General features: G+C 43.1%; 1 long non-coding RNA gene across 2 annotated transcripts in view; it reads right to left on the minus strand.

Moving 5' to 3' along the window:
• The window catches only part of LOC102157493 (uncharacterized), a 978951-nt gene that overhangs the window by 906179 nt on the left and 58284 nt on the right, over positions 1-14488 (minus strand). Inside the window, exon 3 of one of the 2 annotated variants that reach the window (XR_014840336.1) lies at positions 9645-9813. The exons of the other annotated variant lie outside the window; for it this stretch is intronic. This is a non-coding gene — a long non-coding RNA (uncharacterized LOC102157493). The remainder of the gene's footprint in view (positions 1-9644; positions 9814-14488) is intronic. 2 annotated transcript variants of the gene reach the window in all.

The raw sequence follows: 14488 nt of genomic DNA on the forward strand, positions 1-14488 counted from the left end.
AGTCAGCAACATGAGGATTCTATACCAAGTCATGGTGAGAGCCTGCCCCAAAGCAGGCAACCTTCCCCACATCAGAGTGGGGAAGAGAGACAGACATGTCCTCTATGTAGAGAATTGGTCCCTCTCTCTCTCTCGCCGCTCAAAAACAGAATACATCCTTCAAGGCCAATTCTTCTCTTTCTTTCTCTAAAGACTCATTTGACTCCCTTGGTTTGCAGTGAACGTGCCTAAAATGATCCCAGATATCACTTTAATATTCTACCTTGGCAGGGATCCTACACTGCCATGTAGTGTTCCTACGGCTGTTTATACCTTGTGCAACAAACTAGATGGTAAACGCTTAATGGAAGGGATGTTTCTTACGGTTTTAAACCCTGATCCCCCAAATCAGAGCATAAACACAGCAGGAAAGCAATCTTTTGTGACTTTCATCAGTTTATGTAACTAGTATTAAATTACAGAGAGGACCCTTTCCGAAAATCTAGGAGCCCAGAACATTTATCTTTGCCAAAAGCATACACCATGCACCTTACGTCTAAACCAAGACCTGTTTTGTAACTCGTTTTTCCCATTCCTGTTGTCTCCTTCCTGCTCTCTTTTCTGCTTCACTCTAAGTCTACTTCACTAATACCATGATATTTTACTTGTCTTTGGAATTCCTCTTAAAACATATCTACGTAAATAAGCAAGAGGCAAACAGTACTACCAAACTGCTATGAAATTTCAGACCAACTACTCCTTGGATAGAAGACAGAAGAGTCAAACATTACAATTAGGGGTTGGCAATATTCATTATAGCACTATTTACAATGCTCAAGACATGAAAACAATCCAAATGTTCATTGACAGATGAATGGATAAAGAAGATGTGGTACCTGTATATAATGGACTAGTATTCAGCCATAAAAAAGAGTGAAATAATGCCACTTGCAGCAACATGGACAGACCTAGAGATTATCATACTAAGAGAAGAAAGACAAAGACAAATATCATACGATGTCACTTATAGGTGGGATCTTTAACAAATGATACAAATGAACTTAGTTAGAAAACAGAAAGAGGAGTTCCCGTCGTGGCGCAGTGGTTAACGAATCCGACTAGGAACCATGAGGTTGCGGGTTCGATCCCTGGCCTTGCTCAGTGGGTTAATGATCCGGCGTTGCAGTGAGCTGTGGTGTAGGTTGCAGATGCGGCTCAGATCCCGCGTTGCTGTGGCTCTGGCGTAGGCTGGTGGCTACAGATCCGATTCAAGCCCTAGCCTGGGAACCTCCATATGCTGCAGGAGTGGCCCAAGAAATGGCAAAAAGACAAAAAAGAAAAAAAGAAAACAGAAAGCGACTCAGAGACTTAGAAAACAAACTTATGGTTACCAAAAGGGAAAGGTGGGGTGGGGGATGAACTAGGAGTTTGGGACAAACATATATACACTGCTACACATAAGATAAATAATCACCAAGGACCTATCGTATAGCACAAGGAACTCTACTCCGTGTTCTGTAATCAACTGCCTGGGACAAGAATCTGTAAAAGAATGGATATATGTACATGTATAACTGAATCACTTTGCTGAACGTCTGAAACTAATATCATAAATCAAATACGTTCCAATATAAAATAAAATAAAAAATAAGGATTAGAGAGAAAAAAAAATGGTTTTGAAATTGCTTCTCTTCTAGGAGAAATCTATCTCCTCACTCTCTCTCCTTCTCCCCAAGAAGATGACCGATCACTGAGCATTCCTCAGAACTCTGTGTTACTCCAGACCTCTTCAAAAGGTGAGAAGGGAACATAGGGGATGAGTTCAACCTGCTATTTACTCAGGCAAGAATATCTAGAGAATTCTGCCTCTGCCAATACAACACTTCAGATATTTTGGAACAGATGATGGCAGAATTATAATAAATGCAAGTGCATTGCTGAACTCACAAGAAAATAAAATCCCCAAAGACAAAAAAAAAGTTTTATAACATCAGACTTGTAAGTAAACACCAAAGTTGGGTTGCCTTGGGAAATAAGCTGATCCTAAGACTCTGGAATTTTGGAGATTAATGGCCACACCTAAGGGGACTAGGAGACCAGGCCCAGTGTTCATGAAAAGCAGGGGAGAGGAACCTAAAAACCCTGCATTAAACCATATCCTAAGGACCACACTCTAAGTGAAAGGGAGGGCCAAGAAGTAAAGAAAGATATGGAGATGTCAATCATACATTTCTTTCTTTTTTTTTTTTTTTTTTGGTCTTTTGCCATGTCTTGGGCAGCTCCCGTGGCATATGGAGGTTCCCAGGCTAGGGGTATAATTGGAGCTGTAGCTGCCAGCCTACACCAGAGCCACAGCAACGCAGGATCCGAGCCACGTCTGCGACCTACACCACAGCTCACGGCAACGCCGGATCGTTAACCCACTGAGCAAGGCCAGGGATCGAACCTGCAACCTCATGGTTCCTAGTCGGATCCGTTAACCACTGCGCCACGACAGGAACTCCAACCATACATTTCTTAAGTTAGGTTTAATGTATAAAACTGTCCTCTAGAACACATGGAATATTTACAAAAAAATAAGTATGTAGTATTCCACAAACAATTCCCAAAATATTTCCAAGAATTTGGTATCATGAACATCATGCGCTCTTACCACAGTGTAACTGAGACAGAAATCAATTTTAAAATTAACTTTTAAAAAATCAATCCCTTTGGCAATTTAAAAACATACTTCTCTATAATTCATGAAGCAGCATAGAAATAAAGAAATACACATTTAAACAATGTTTATAATTAAATATAATGAAAATACTATATATCAAAACTTGTGGCAAACAGATAGAGGAATGGGTAAAAGGAAATTTATACTCCCAAATTCTGACATTAAAAAGGAAAAGCAAAAATTTAATGAGTGGAATATCCAACTTAAGAATTTGGGTAGAATGAGGGATAAGCATATGAGAATAATCTCATAAAATCTAAACAGAGCAGAATAAAGGAGATGATAAAGGTAGGAACAGAAATCAGTGCAACAGAAAACAAAGATACAGTGGAAGGAAGAAACAAATCCAAGAGTCATTTTTTTTAAATATAAATAAAATATACAAACTTCTAATAATATTTGATGAATCAGAAAAAGAGAAATCACAAATAAATAGAACATTTTAAATGAAACATAACTAAAGATAGAAGAGAAGTTAAAAAGATATAAAATAATATTATGGAACAGTATATGTTAATAAATTCAAAAACTTAAGTGAAATGAAAAAAATCTACAATAATATAAATTACCAAAATTGACTCAAGAAGAAATAGAAATTCTGAATGGTCTTACAATCATTAAAGAAATTGACTTTGTAATTAAAATTATTTTCCACAAAGGTTAACGCCAGGGCCAGATGGATTTGCAGTAGAGTTCACTAAATTATTCAAGGAAAATATAATTCCAATCTTATCTAAACTCTTTCAGAGAATAAGCAATTTATTAGCCTACTGTAACTTGACACCAATACCAGTTAGATGATATGGAAAATTAAAATTACAGGTCAATTTCTCTCATGAATGTAGGTGCAAAAATTTTATACCACATATTAGTAAAACGCATCTGGCAGTGTCAGCAAATAATAAGTTATAAGACTAGATTGGAGATATGCCAGAAAGGCAAAACTGATTCAACATTTAAAATTCCATGGAGTTCCCCGGTGGTTCAGTAGGTTAAGGACCCTGTGTTGTCACTGCTGTGCCTCTGATTACAGCTATGACCCAGGTTCAACCCCTGGCAAGGGACCATTCACATGCTTCTGGGCTCAGCAAAAAAAAAACCCAAAAACCAACTGTGCGTGTTCCTCTTCTCTCCTCATTCATTCCAATTAATTCAGAGCAATTAAAGTCTCGGTATCACGTCACAGAGTTGCCTCACTTCTCTCCTTTCTTTCTGGTTCCACTCAATCCTGGCCAAAGGCAGTGCATTTGGGGCCTGGGTTTCTTTTTCAGCATTCTTACAGACTGGGATATTTCCCACAGGAACCTTAACACCTTCCAAATGTGATTATCCTAATCTCTTACATGTCTGATCTTTGCGGGATTTCAGGGAATTATAAGGAAATACGATACAATAGCAGGAGGCCTGTTTCCACAATACTGAGAAAAAGCACTTAATCCCCCAACCAAATATGACCATTAGAGAAGTTTACCATCTTACCATCAATTCCCAAGTGGATATAATGTTTCTTAAATCCAACATCTCATGTAATCTAGATCCATGTTGTTATCACCAATCACTGATAAGGAGTTCATATTAGTGTAGCAGAGGGATTAGCAAGAAAAAAAAAAAAACTAAAGTTGGAACCAAAAGGTCCACGTGACTTCAGCTTTTCCAGCATGTCAGCCAGCCCTGCTGGGTGTCCAAAGTCCACTACCTATAAAGTTAATAGTTAGTTGATGGAAGAATCTTATCAACATACTAAATTTGCTGAATCCTAAGAAAACATCTCTTGGAAAGGGCATAAAGGACCAGCCACCCCATCCTTCCTCATGACCTTTCCTTTAAGGTCCAGCCAGTAAAGCTGTATTTCCCTCAATAGTATACGCATGATTCCTTTCCCTCTCCAACCCTGCATACCTGGCAATCTAAATATCCTTGAATAGAGTTCTGCCCAGTAACACAGCAGCTAATCTCCACCAGAAATGTATAGCCTGGTACCCTCCCCTAACCCTAGGACCATACCCTTGCCTGTATTTCTCCAAAGCAGAAGGTTCTCAAGGCTTACTTCTTTCTGCAACATTTCTGTTTCTGTAGCTACATCTTCCTTCCATTCAGAAGTGCCTTCACTCTGTCCTATAAGGTCCACCTTCAAGGAGAGCATCGCCTTCAGTTTGCATATTTTCCCTAGCTGGAGAAACCCACTTGAAAGATGTCGGAATTGCAGCTGCCTCTAGGGAATTACCCAAACCTGCTCTCAGTGATAGCGTAAGGTCCCAAATCCCCTCACTCTTGTCTTCTTTCACCATGTGAATTCCCCAAGCCTTGACAGCTCCAAAACTGCTTTCCCAGAGCACAGGTTCAGATGCATTTTTAAACCTTCAAGCTCCCCTTACATGAGGGATCCTGTTCCTCCTGCCTCCCTCTGAGCAAAGATATTTTTGACCCCTCAACAGCTTTCTCACTACCTGGTCCTCTTCTGAAAAATCTCTCCAAGCCTACAATGTGAAAAACTATTTTTAAGCTGAATTCATTTCTCCCTGAGTTACCTCCTAAAACCTGAGCATTTTCAGCTCACAGATCAATTCCTAAATAATCTCACTTAATATACAGTTACCCCTCCGTGTCTACAGAGGATCACTTCCAGGACGCCACATGCACATCCCTGCAGATACCAAAATCCACAGATGCTCAAGCCCTTACAGTAGGTCTTCCTTACCCTCAGATGCAGAAGTATTTTTCCACCTCTCATGGAGCAACTTCATTCCTTGCAACGGGAAATGGTTTTGTTGTCGCCATTTGCTTCCTTCTTAACAACTCAACTTTTGGAAAATTCCATGAAGTTGTTCCCTTGACTCAACCTAACATCACATACCACCTGATAGAGACAGCCCTCATTCCCGTTCTGCTTAATCTGTTCTTAGATAAACACGACCAATGATTGAAGCCAACATCTATGTATTTCTAAGGAACATCCTTTCTGAATGGGAGGAAAACAAAGCTGTATTAAACAAAAACAAGCGAACACAATGGAGTTTGAGTCCATCAGTACTAAGTCACTCCAACCGTCCAGAGACTGAAGACATTCTGCACCAGAAGTCTACTTATTTCAAAGTAAGCTTTTTCAAGAACTTAGAAGTTCATGTCCCAGCCAAAGCCCAGATTCCTGCTAATCAGAATCGAGGCACAAACTCTGAGTTTTGCTAATGAAAACCAGAGCGTCTCTTAACAATGAAAGTTTCTTCAGGAGGCTAAATCAAAATCTCCAACTTATGTGCATAACCCCCGCTCCCAGTCTGCTGGAGGACAACTGGTGTTCGTTATTATAAAGGGTAAATGGACCAGACCCCAAATGCTTGGCTAGCATCGGCCATGGCTGCCATCATTCCATCCCTGCTCCATTCTTAAGGGAGTCCAGGGCTTCAAATCCCTCTCGAATCAAAAGCCTGGCCATCTAGGCTGAGCCCCACTTGGGGTCCAAATGTCCTCCCATATCTTTACCTTAAGATCTTCTTTGGAACCCCTGAGCAGCCTGTTCCATGTCCCCTTCCCAGGATCCCCTCCCTGGACCCTCTTGGCATTTTTAAGGGCAGAGCTGCTCCCCAGCCTGACACTCCCAGGGCCTGTATCACCTCCACTTGGCAGAGAAGGGAGATATACCAAGATAAACCCCAGGAGAAGGAGGACTTGAACGTTTCTCCCTTTTCCCCAGTGTCCTTGACCTCCCACTGTGCCTTGGACCCACAGTAGACTGTCTCCTCCCTGAAGTGCCACGTCAATCCCGAAATGAGACTACGCGGCCAATTTAACGCAGTTCTCGCTTTAAGCATCAGACAACAAAAAATAATGGAATAAAACCTCTGACAGTCTTCTGCCCTCTCAGGACTTCAGAGGAAATAAGAGATGAGATTACAGCCACTAGAATCTGTCTAACTGATTATTGGTGCTGGTGGTGACATGCTGCTGTTTACTGATTCATGGAGTGATAAGTAGCAAAGGCAGAGAGTCTGAGGATAAAGCGCTATATATATATTCCTGGAGCTGTGTTCTCTCTACATAGCCACTTGAATCAAGCCATATGCACTGTGGGCTGACTTTGATTCTCAGTAACAACTGTTTAAAAAAGGACAGAGGCAAGGATTCCAGATTTGTTGACTTGTGTTGTTCTTGGGGAAGCGAGGGGAGTGAGGATTCTGTTTCCAGCACTTCCCATGGGAAACTGCTTCCAAAGGAACACAAATCATTTGCTGGAGGCAGGATATGTTAGTAGTAGTTTGGGGCTAGCGGCAACATATGCCAAGCCCTTCAAAGAGGTGTGGGCTTAAACAGAAGGAATTTCTTTTTTCTTTTACTCTTATTTGCCAAAAACAAATTCCTCCTCCTGGCTTATTACGAGAACTAACAGGAGTTCCTGCTGTGGCACCATGAGTTAAGAATCTGACTGCAGCAGCTCAGGTGGCTGCAGAGCCACAGGTTCAATCCCTGGCCCAGCACAGTGGGTTAAGGATGCTGCTTTGCCCCAACAGCAGCATAAGTCTCAGCTGCCACTCGGATTCAATCCCTGGCCCAGAAACATCCATAGGCCACAGGTGCAGCCATTAAAAGAAAAAAAAAAAAAAGAACTAGCAGTACTCAGATGTGATTATAACATAGTCTGAAAGATGTATAAGAGGTCCAGTGAGCACAAGGAGAATTTTCAGCTAAGAAATTTCAGACTAGAATCCTGAGGTTGACCAGGTAAGCAACGCTAGAAGGTTAGGTTCTGATGATGGTTTTTTACTTCACTGAATCATACAGTCAAACATTGATTCAATAGGTTTCACATGCCAGGGCTGAACTAGGTTCTAGGGATGGGATGAGAGTAATCGGCTGTGGCAAGGTCCTTCTTCAAAGCACAGGGGTGCCTCTGCTGATACGACTGTCTGTCTGAAGTCTCCAGGGGCGTGCACCCTCCCTGTAACTGCCACTCAAAGGAAGTCCATTCTTGCTTTGGCCCAGAGACCATCAAAAAAGTTCTTTTAAAGGGCACAAGAGTTGATTCACTCCTATTCTAGAACCCCAGCCAAAGTCACAGATCCAGCACATTTCAAAGTTAGAGGACCTCTGGTTCCACTATCCACCTGATGCTTGAGGTCCCTCTGTAGCATTCCCAGCAAGGCAGCAGCAACCCGTGCTTAAGTGCCTCCCATGCCAGGAAACTTCCTACCTTCTCAGAAGTGCCTCTCAAGTTACCTGGGACTCAGGACTCGGATTGAGCTGACTTCTGCCTCCCTGAAGCTTTCATCCATTGGGTTCTACCACTTAGAGCCAGGCAGACCAAACCCAACCCTTCTTCCCCAAGATGCTAAGCACATGCCCTGAGTCCTCCCTCCTCCAAGCTGAGAACTTGCAGTCCTTTGATCCCTTCATCACGGAACGAGCACCAGCTACTGAGGTTACCACTGCACCATCGCAGTTGCTAGAAGCACTACCTCCATCATTTCGTGTTATTCTCAGAGCCACTATGAGGATTTTATGCCCATGTTACAGATGGGAAAACTGAGACTCGGAGCTGTAAACTGCTCGAAATGTGCTTGCAATAAGGCCAGCCAAGGTCACATTTACTTTTTTCCCAGCCATATTGCATAGTTTACACTCAACTAGCATGCCTCTTCACACGTGGTGCTCTGAAGCCATATCTTTCCAGTGGGAGCTGTTGGACCTGTATCTGGGAACTGACATTTTTCCCCATGCATTGATCTGGTTAAATCTGGCTCCCTCATCCCCTAGTTTACACCCTTTGGGATAATGATTTTGTTTGTTTGTTTTGCTTTTTCGGGCCACACCTGTGGCATATGGAGGTTCCCAGGCTGGGGATCGAATTGGAGTTACAGCTGCCAGACCAAGCCACAGCCGCAGCCACAGCAAGGCAGGATCCAAGCCGTGTCTGCAACCTATAGCACAGCTCACGGCAACGCCACTTCCCTAACCCACTGAGCGAGGCCAGAGATCGAACCCACAACCTCATGGTTCCTAGTCGGATTCGTTTCTGCTGCGCCACGACAGGAATTCTGGAATATTGTTTTTTATCTCCAACATGCTTACTGGGTTTCCAGCTTCGTGCTGTACATTAATTTAATAAACCTCTCTCTAAATATTCATGCAACTCACAGGTTAAAAGGGAAAAAAAATCAGAATGCAAGAGCAAAACTCCAAAGCATGTCACCAGACACTTCCCACTGGATTAACATTTACTTTTAAATCAGCCCCTTTAAAAATAGAACTCTTTAATCAGTCACTATTCCACTCACTCATCCTTTCTCCTGCCAAACACCATGCTGACTTTCAGCATTCTGGATGAACTTAATCACACAAAGTTTGCTCATGGTGAGCCCGCACTGGGCACAAGCATCTATGGCTTCCTCTTCTAGGTGCTCATGTGCCAGCCCTTTAACCTTCTATTAGGCATTCTTGAAATCTATTTAGTTGCAGATTCCATCTTCTTCCTTGGTTGGAAATCCAAAATCCCTGTGCTTGCCTCCAATTTTCCAAACCACTTACATTCCCCGTGTTCACAAAGACCACCCAGAGCGGTTTGGGTGATCGAGTTTGACAGATTTCTTCCAATAACATGGGGTATACTTTTCCAGCCTAGAAGACCACAATGTCTGTTTCAGCATCTATGAAACAGAGGCTATACTGCCAGTAACCCCACAGGGTGGTTTGATAATCAAATGGCATAATGTACCCAGAGCACCAGTAACATGTGGAAAAAATCCCCCCCAAGAATGGAGATAACAAGTCACAACACTTCACGTCTTCTTGAATGTCATGTCAGCACCTCCATTTCAACTGGCCTGAAACCCCAACTTCTCTAAAAGCTGCATTGTTGCCTAAGTTTCTTGATTCTATACATGATGCTACTTTCTGGCAGTCACTGGGGCTTGACACGCAAAGACATCTGTGATGCCTCACGTGTCTTTACCTGCACATCAATCCGTGTTAAGTCAGGTAGACTCCAGCTCTGCAGTTCCTCAGACACCATCGCTTTATTCCATCCTGTGGTCAACGTGATGGACTGGATGTTCACATCCCCACAAAGCACAGATGTTGAAACCCTCACCCTCAAACGTGATTGTGTTTGTTGACAGGGCCTGTGAGAAGATGACAAAGGAGGGATGAGGTCCTAAGGGTGGTGGGACCCTAGTGCAATAGGGCTGCTGCCCTTAAAAGAGGCGCAAGAAACCCAACTTTCTCTCTCCACTGTGAGGACACAGAAGACAGCTATCTACAAGCCAGGAGGAGAGCGTCCCCCAGGAACAAACTGGCGAGCACCTTGATCCCGGACTCCCAGCCTCCTGAACTGTGAGAAACACATTTCTAGTGTTTAAACTGTCCTGGTGAGGGTATTTTGCTGTAGCAGCCCGAGTAGACTACAAAAGCCACCACCTTACTCGGGGCTGTGGCACCTGGTTTGCAGCCAGAGTCTCTTGACCCACCCCTCTCCCCTCCAATCCACCTCTCTCACTACTGCCCACTTCAGCTTCCTAAATTCTGCCCCCAAAGCATCAGTCACTTCCTACTGTTTACCAAATTGAGCATAAACATACCTACTTCAAAGATATTCCAGATAAGCTTCACAAAGAAACCCTCTTTATGATCTCAATCTATCCCTGAAAACTCATACCCCCAATTCCCTTTACTTTTTTTTACTTTTTTTTTTTTCGCCTCACCCACATCATGTGGAAGTTCCCGGGCCAAAGACTGAACCAGCACTACTGGCAGCACCCTGAGCCACTGCAGTGACAATGCCAGATGCTTAACCGGCTGCACCACCAGGTAACTACCCACCTCATTCTTTTTTTTTTTTTTTTTTTTTTTGTCTTTTATCTTTTTAGGGCCACACCCATGGCATATGGAGGTTCCCAGGCTAGGGGCTGAATCGGAGCTGTTACTGCCAGCCTACGCCAGAGCCACAGCAACACCAGATCGGAGCTGTGGCTGTGACCTACACCACAGTCCATGGCAACGCCAGATCCTTAAGCTGTGCCATGACGGGAACTCCCCACCTCATTCTTGATATACCCTCCACTCCAGTCAAATGAAACTTTGCCCACTTCCTACAAAACACCATTGATCATTTGCATTTTTAATTGATCTCTGTTTTCCAGGAATGTATTCAGCTACAAGAAAGAGTAACTGACAAATAATGATGGAAACAGTTGGGAGTTTATTATTGTCCTACATCAAGTTCAGAGGTGAGAAGTTGCTGCATTAGTTTAGTTGCTCAATAATGCCATCAGAGATCAGGAATTCTTTTTCTTTTCCCTACTTCAAGATTAAAATATAGGAATTCGAGTTCTCGTCGTGGCGCAGTGGTTAACGAATCCGATTAGGAACCATGAGGTTGCGGGTTCCATCAGTGGGTTAAGAATCTGGCGTTGCTGTAAACTGTGGTGTAGGTCACAGATGTGGCTCGGATCCCATGTTGCTATAGCTGTGGTATAGGCTTCAGCTCCGATTCGACCCCTAGCCTGGGAACCTCCATATGCCATGTGTGCAGCTCTAAAAAAGACAAAAACCACACCAACAAAAAGATTAAAATGTGGCTGCCACACCTCCAGACACCAAATCTATGTTCAATGCATGAAAAATAGAAGAGAAGAGAAGGAGCATGGCAGCCAAATCAGCCTCTCTTGCTAAAAAACGTCAAAACATTCCCAGAGCCCCCATCCCCTTGCCTCCTGCCCCACCGCTGACTCTCACATAGGACTCTTTGGCCAGGATTCTATCACGTGGCCACCCTTACCTGCAAGGCAGGCAGGAAAAGTGAATGTTGCATCTGCAGGAGGCACACGCAACAGTGCCCACCACAAAATTGGGACAGTTAGCAAAAAATAAGAAGGCAGTGGATAGCGAGTGGGCAGCGAGCACAGTCACAATTTTGCTACTCATTTCTGTGGGAGGATTTTATATTCTCTTCAATATCCACCAAAATTTCTTGCACATACTTTATGTTCCATATCATATACATATAGACTGGTGGTAGCACCAGTTTATGATTGCCTCTGAAGAGTTCCACACTCTGTAAGTCTTGGCTGGCCTCCGTCAAGTTTATTGTAAGAAAACAAAGAGTAAAGGAAATTATCTTTGTCCTCAAGTCAGGGAGGCGAAGTGACTGTGGGTAAATTACTTCTCCCAAAACACGATTGTTTTTGGATCGGTTTCACATCCCTGGCACCGACGCTCAACGTTTGCTCAGCAAAAGCTTTCTTCACGGGATAGTAAACATAATAACCCTGGCCTTGGTCAAATTACTCTGACATCTATATTTCTCGGGCTTGATTGGACAAGGTTTTACTATACTGCTGATGGGTTAGAAGCAATATAATTAAACACCATTGCATGAAGAACTGTGAAAAGGCAGGAGGTAGCCATTGGAAATGATGCGACAGAATAGCTACTGCATGTAAGGAAATACTTAAGTAAATCCAGACTATAAAGCAGAGTGCAGAGTGTACCAATCCATAATCACAGGCAGGGGTGTTTCAATGTAGGTGGGGCCGGGATTTAAGTCAGCATACAAATAAAAACAGAGAGGTTTAAAAAAATCTTTACTAAAATGTTGACAGTGGTCATCACGGGGCCCTGCATTAGAGGTGGCTTTTATTCATTGTTTTGGCTTGTCGGTATTCTCCAGATTTTCCAAAATGAATCTGCGTCGTTTTTATAATGAAAAGCAAAAGGGGATGTTTTTGTTTTTCCTAACTTTCAGGATTTTTAGGAGAAAAGCCAGGCTTCTGATGATGCTTTAAGTGATGATCCAAATTAGATTAGATGAGACAAGGGCTGATGAACTTAAGTGGCCACAAATTTAAAAGAGCCTCTATTTATGACACCGAAACCACTCGAAGAGCAAGCATGAGTCACCGACTCTTATTTGCAGCTTTAGAAGTACCAGAAGCGAAATACAAAGACAGCTTGAACCTGAAAGTAGGAGGGCACAACGGAAAATCACTTTCTGTGGAGGTTTACTTACGTGTCTCATATCTTCAGAGGTTCCCATTCACTGTGAAGTGTGACCCCAAAACAATGGAATCATTCTGGCAGATAGGAACGATCTTCAGTGCCATGAATGCTGCCACCTGTACTTCAAGCCTCCTTGAATAAACAAATGCTGGCAAGCTCCCTGCTCTTCTTCTTTTGTTTTAGTAATGGAAAGGCTTTACACAGGATGGACTCACATCGATTTGACGACAATGACCATGACATTCAAGTGATTCCTATTTTACATGCAGTGCTGAGCTGAGTGTCTGCTTTATCTTCCTATTCACATGACAAAGCAGCTGCTTATCAGTTACAACTGGAGCAGAAAAGGCTGGAAAGGCCTAGAGAGCCTGGGATAATGGCTGTGGATTGCTGTTGGATCTGGTGTTCTGAAATTAACCCCTGGAAATCTCAGCAAAATCATGATCTGCCTTCTAGAAGACTCAGGTTTCAACAAGTTATTCTTTCCACTATGAGGTGCTGTGATTAAGACTTACATGATATTTTGCTATAAAATAATGACTTGAGTTTAAAGGTATACTGTTGTTTTTTATATTAAGAAAAGAAATGAACAAGGGTTAGAAATGATATTGGGTCTAAGAAAATACACTGATAAAACCCAAGTGGTAAGAAAAAGACCCTGAAGATATAAAATACAAGTGACAGCCATCATTGAGATTTGATCCCAGTTTCTGACTGGCATTAAGACTTGTTCTAAGCTCAAGGCGGGGAAGAACACAGGTGTCTTTGGATTTTCTTCCGGGTTGTCCTGCCCGGATCCCAAGACAGAGAAAGAGGCAGGAATTCCAGATAGATGCTCAGTCCAGAAATAAATTCAGTGCACCAGGCTGGGCCTCTCTGGATACTGAAATTTCCAGGAGGACAATGGTCTAATCCCATAGAAAAGTTAACTTTCTAAAAACGGTCAAAGATGAAAGGACTATTGTCAATTGAGCACTACTCGTCCCTTTGAAGGGCTCCCCACTGAAGCATCACGTTACAAAAGATGCAAACTATGGCGTTGGGAGTGGGTAAGCAATGAGATCCTGCTGAACAGCATAAGGAGTGATGTCTGATCACTGGCGATGGAACGTGATGGAGGATAATGTGAGAAGTGGAATGTGTATATGCGCGTGACTGGGTCACTTTGCGCTGTAGCAGACACTGACGGAACACTGTACATCAACTATATTAATTTAAAAAAAATTTTTCTTAAGCCAAGAACCGCATTTCCCAGGATCCCCTTCCCCATCTGTGCTGCGTTAGTTTCCCAATGAGAGGCAACCACTGGAGATCTGCAAGAAGGACAAAAAGCACCTCATTCTCTGAAGGCAGATGAAACAAGACACGGGGTCGGGTAAGAGACTTGTTACAGCTTCCCAGTGAACTCCTTTGAAGCCTCATTTTGGTGGATCCGGCTCAAGCCAATGACGGGGGATTGTCACGCTCTTCACTCCAATTCCCCGCGTCTTCCAATGGCTGGATAAACCACTCCATCCAACATGAAAACCCTTCGCACCCCGGGCACAGAGGATTTTTAGGGCAGCGGAAACTCTTCTGCATGATACTAGAATGGTAGATACACGCCATCGTACATTTGCCAAAACCTACAGACTATGCAACACCAAGAGTGAACCTAATGTGAACTGTGGACTTTGGGAGATGAGGTGTCCATGTGGGCTCTTCGACTGTAACAAAGGTTCCACTCTGGGGTGGGATATGGATAGTGGGGATGAGGCAGGCGATAGATGCACTCCGGGACAGACAACTACAACTAGCCTC

Source organism: Sus scrofa, chromosome 3, assembly GCF_054392235.1.
Source record: "Sus scrofa isolate SSC_HxYL_T2T_F1_AM1 chromosome 3, Sscrofa_HxYL_maternal_Yorkshire_Landrace_v2.0, whole genome shotgun sequence".
Lineage (NCBI taxonomy): Eukaryota > Metazoa > Chordata > Mammalia > Artiodactyla > Suidae > Sus > Sus scrofa.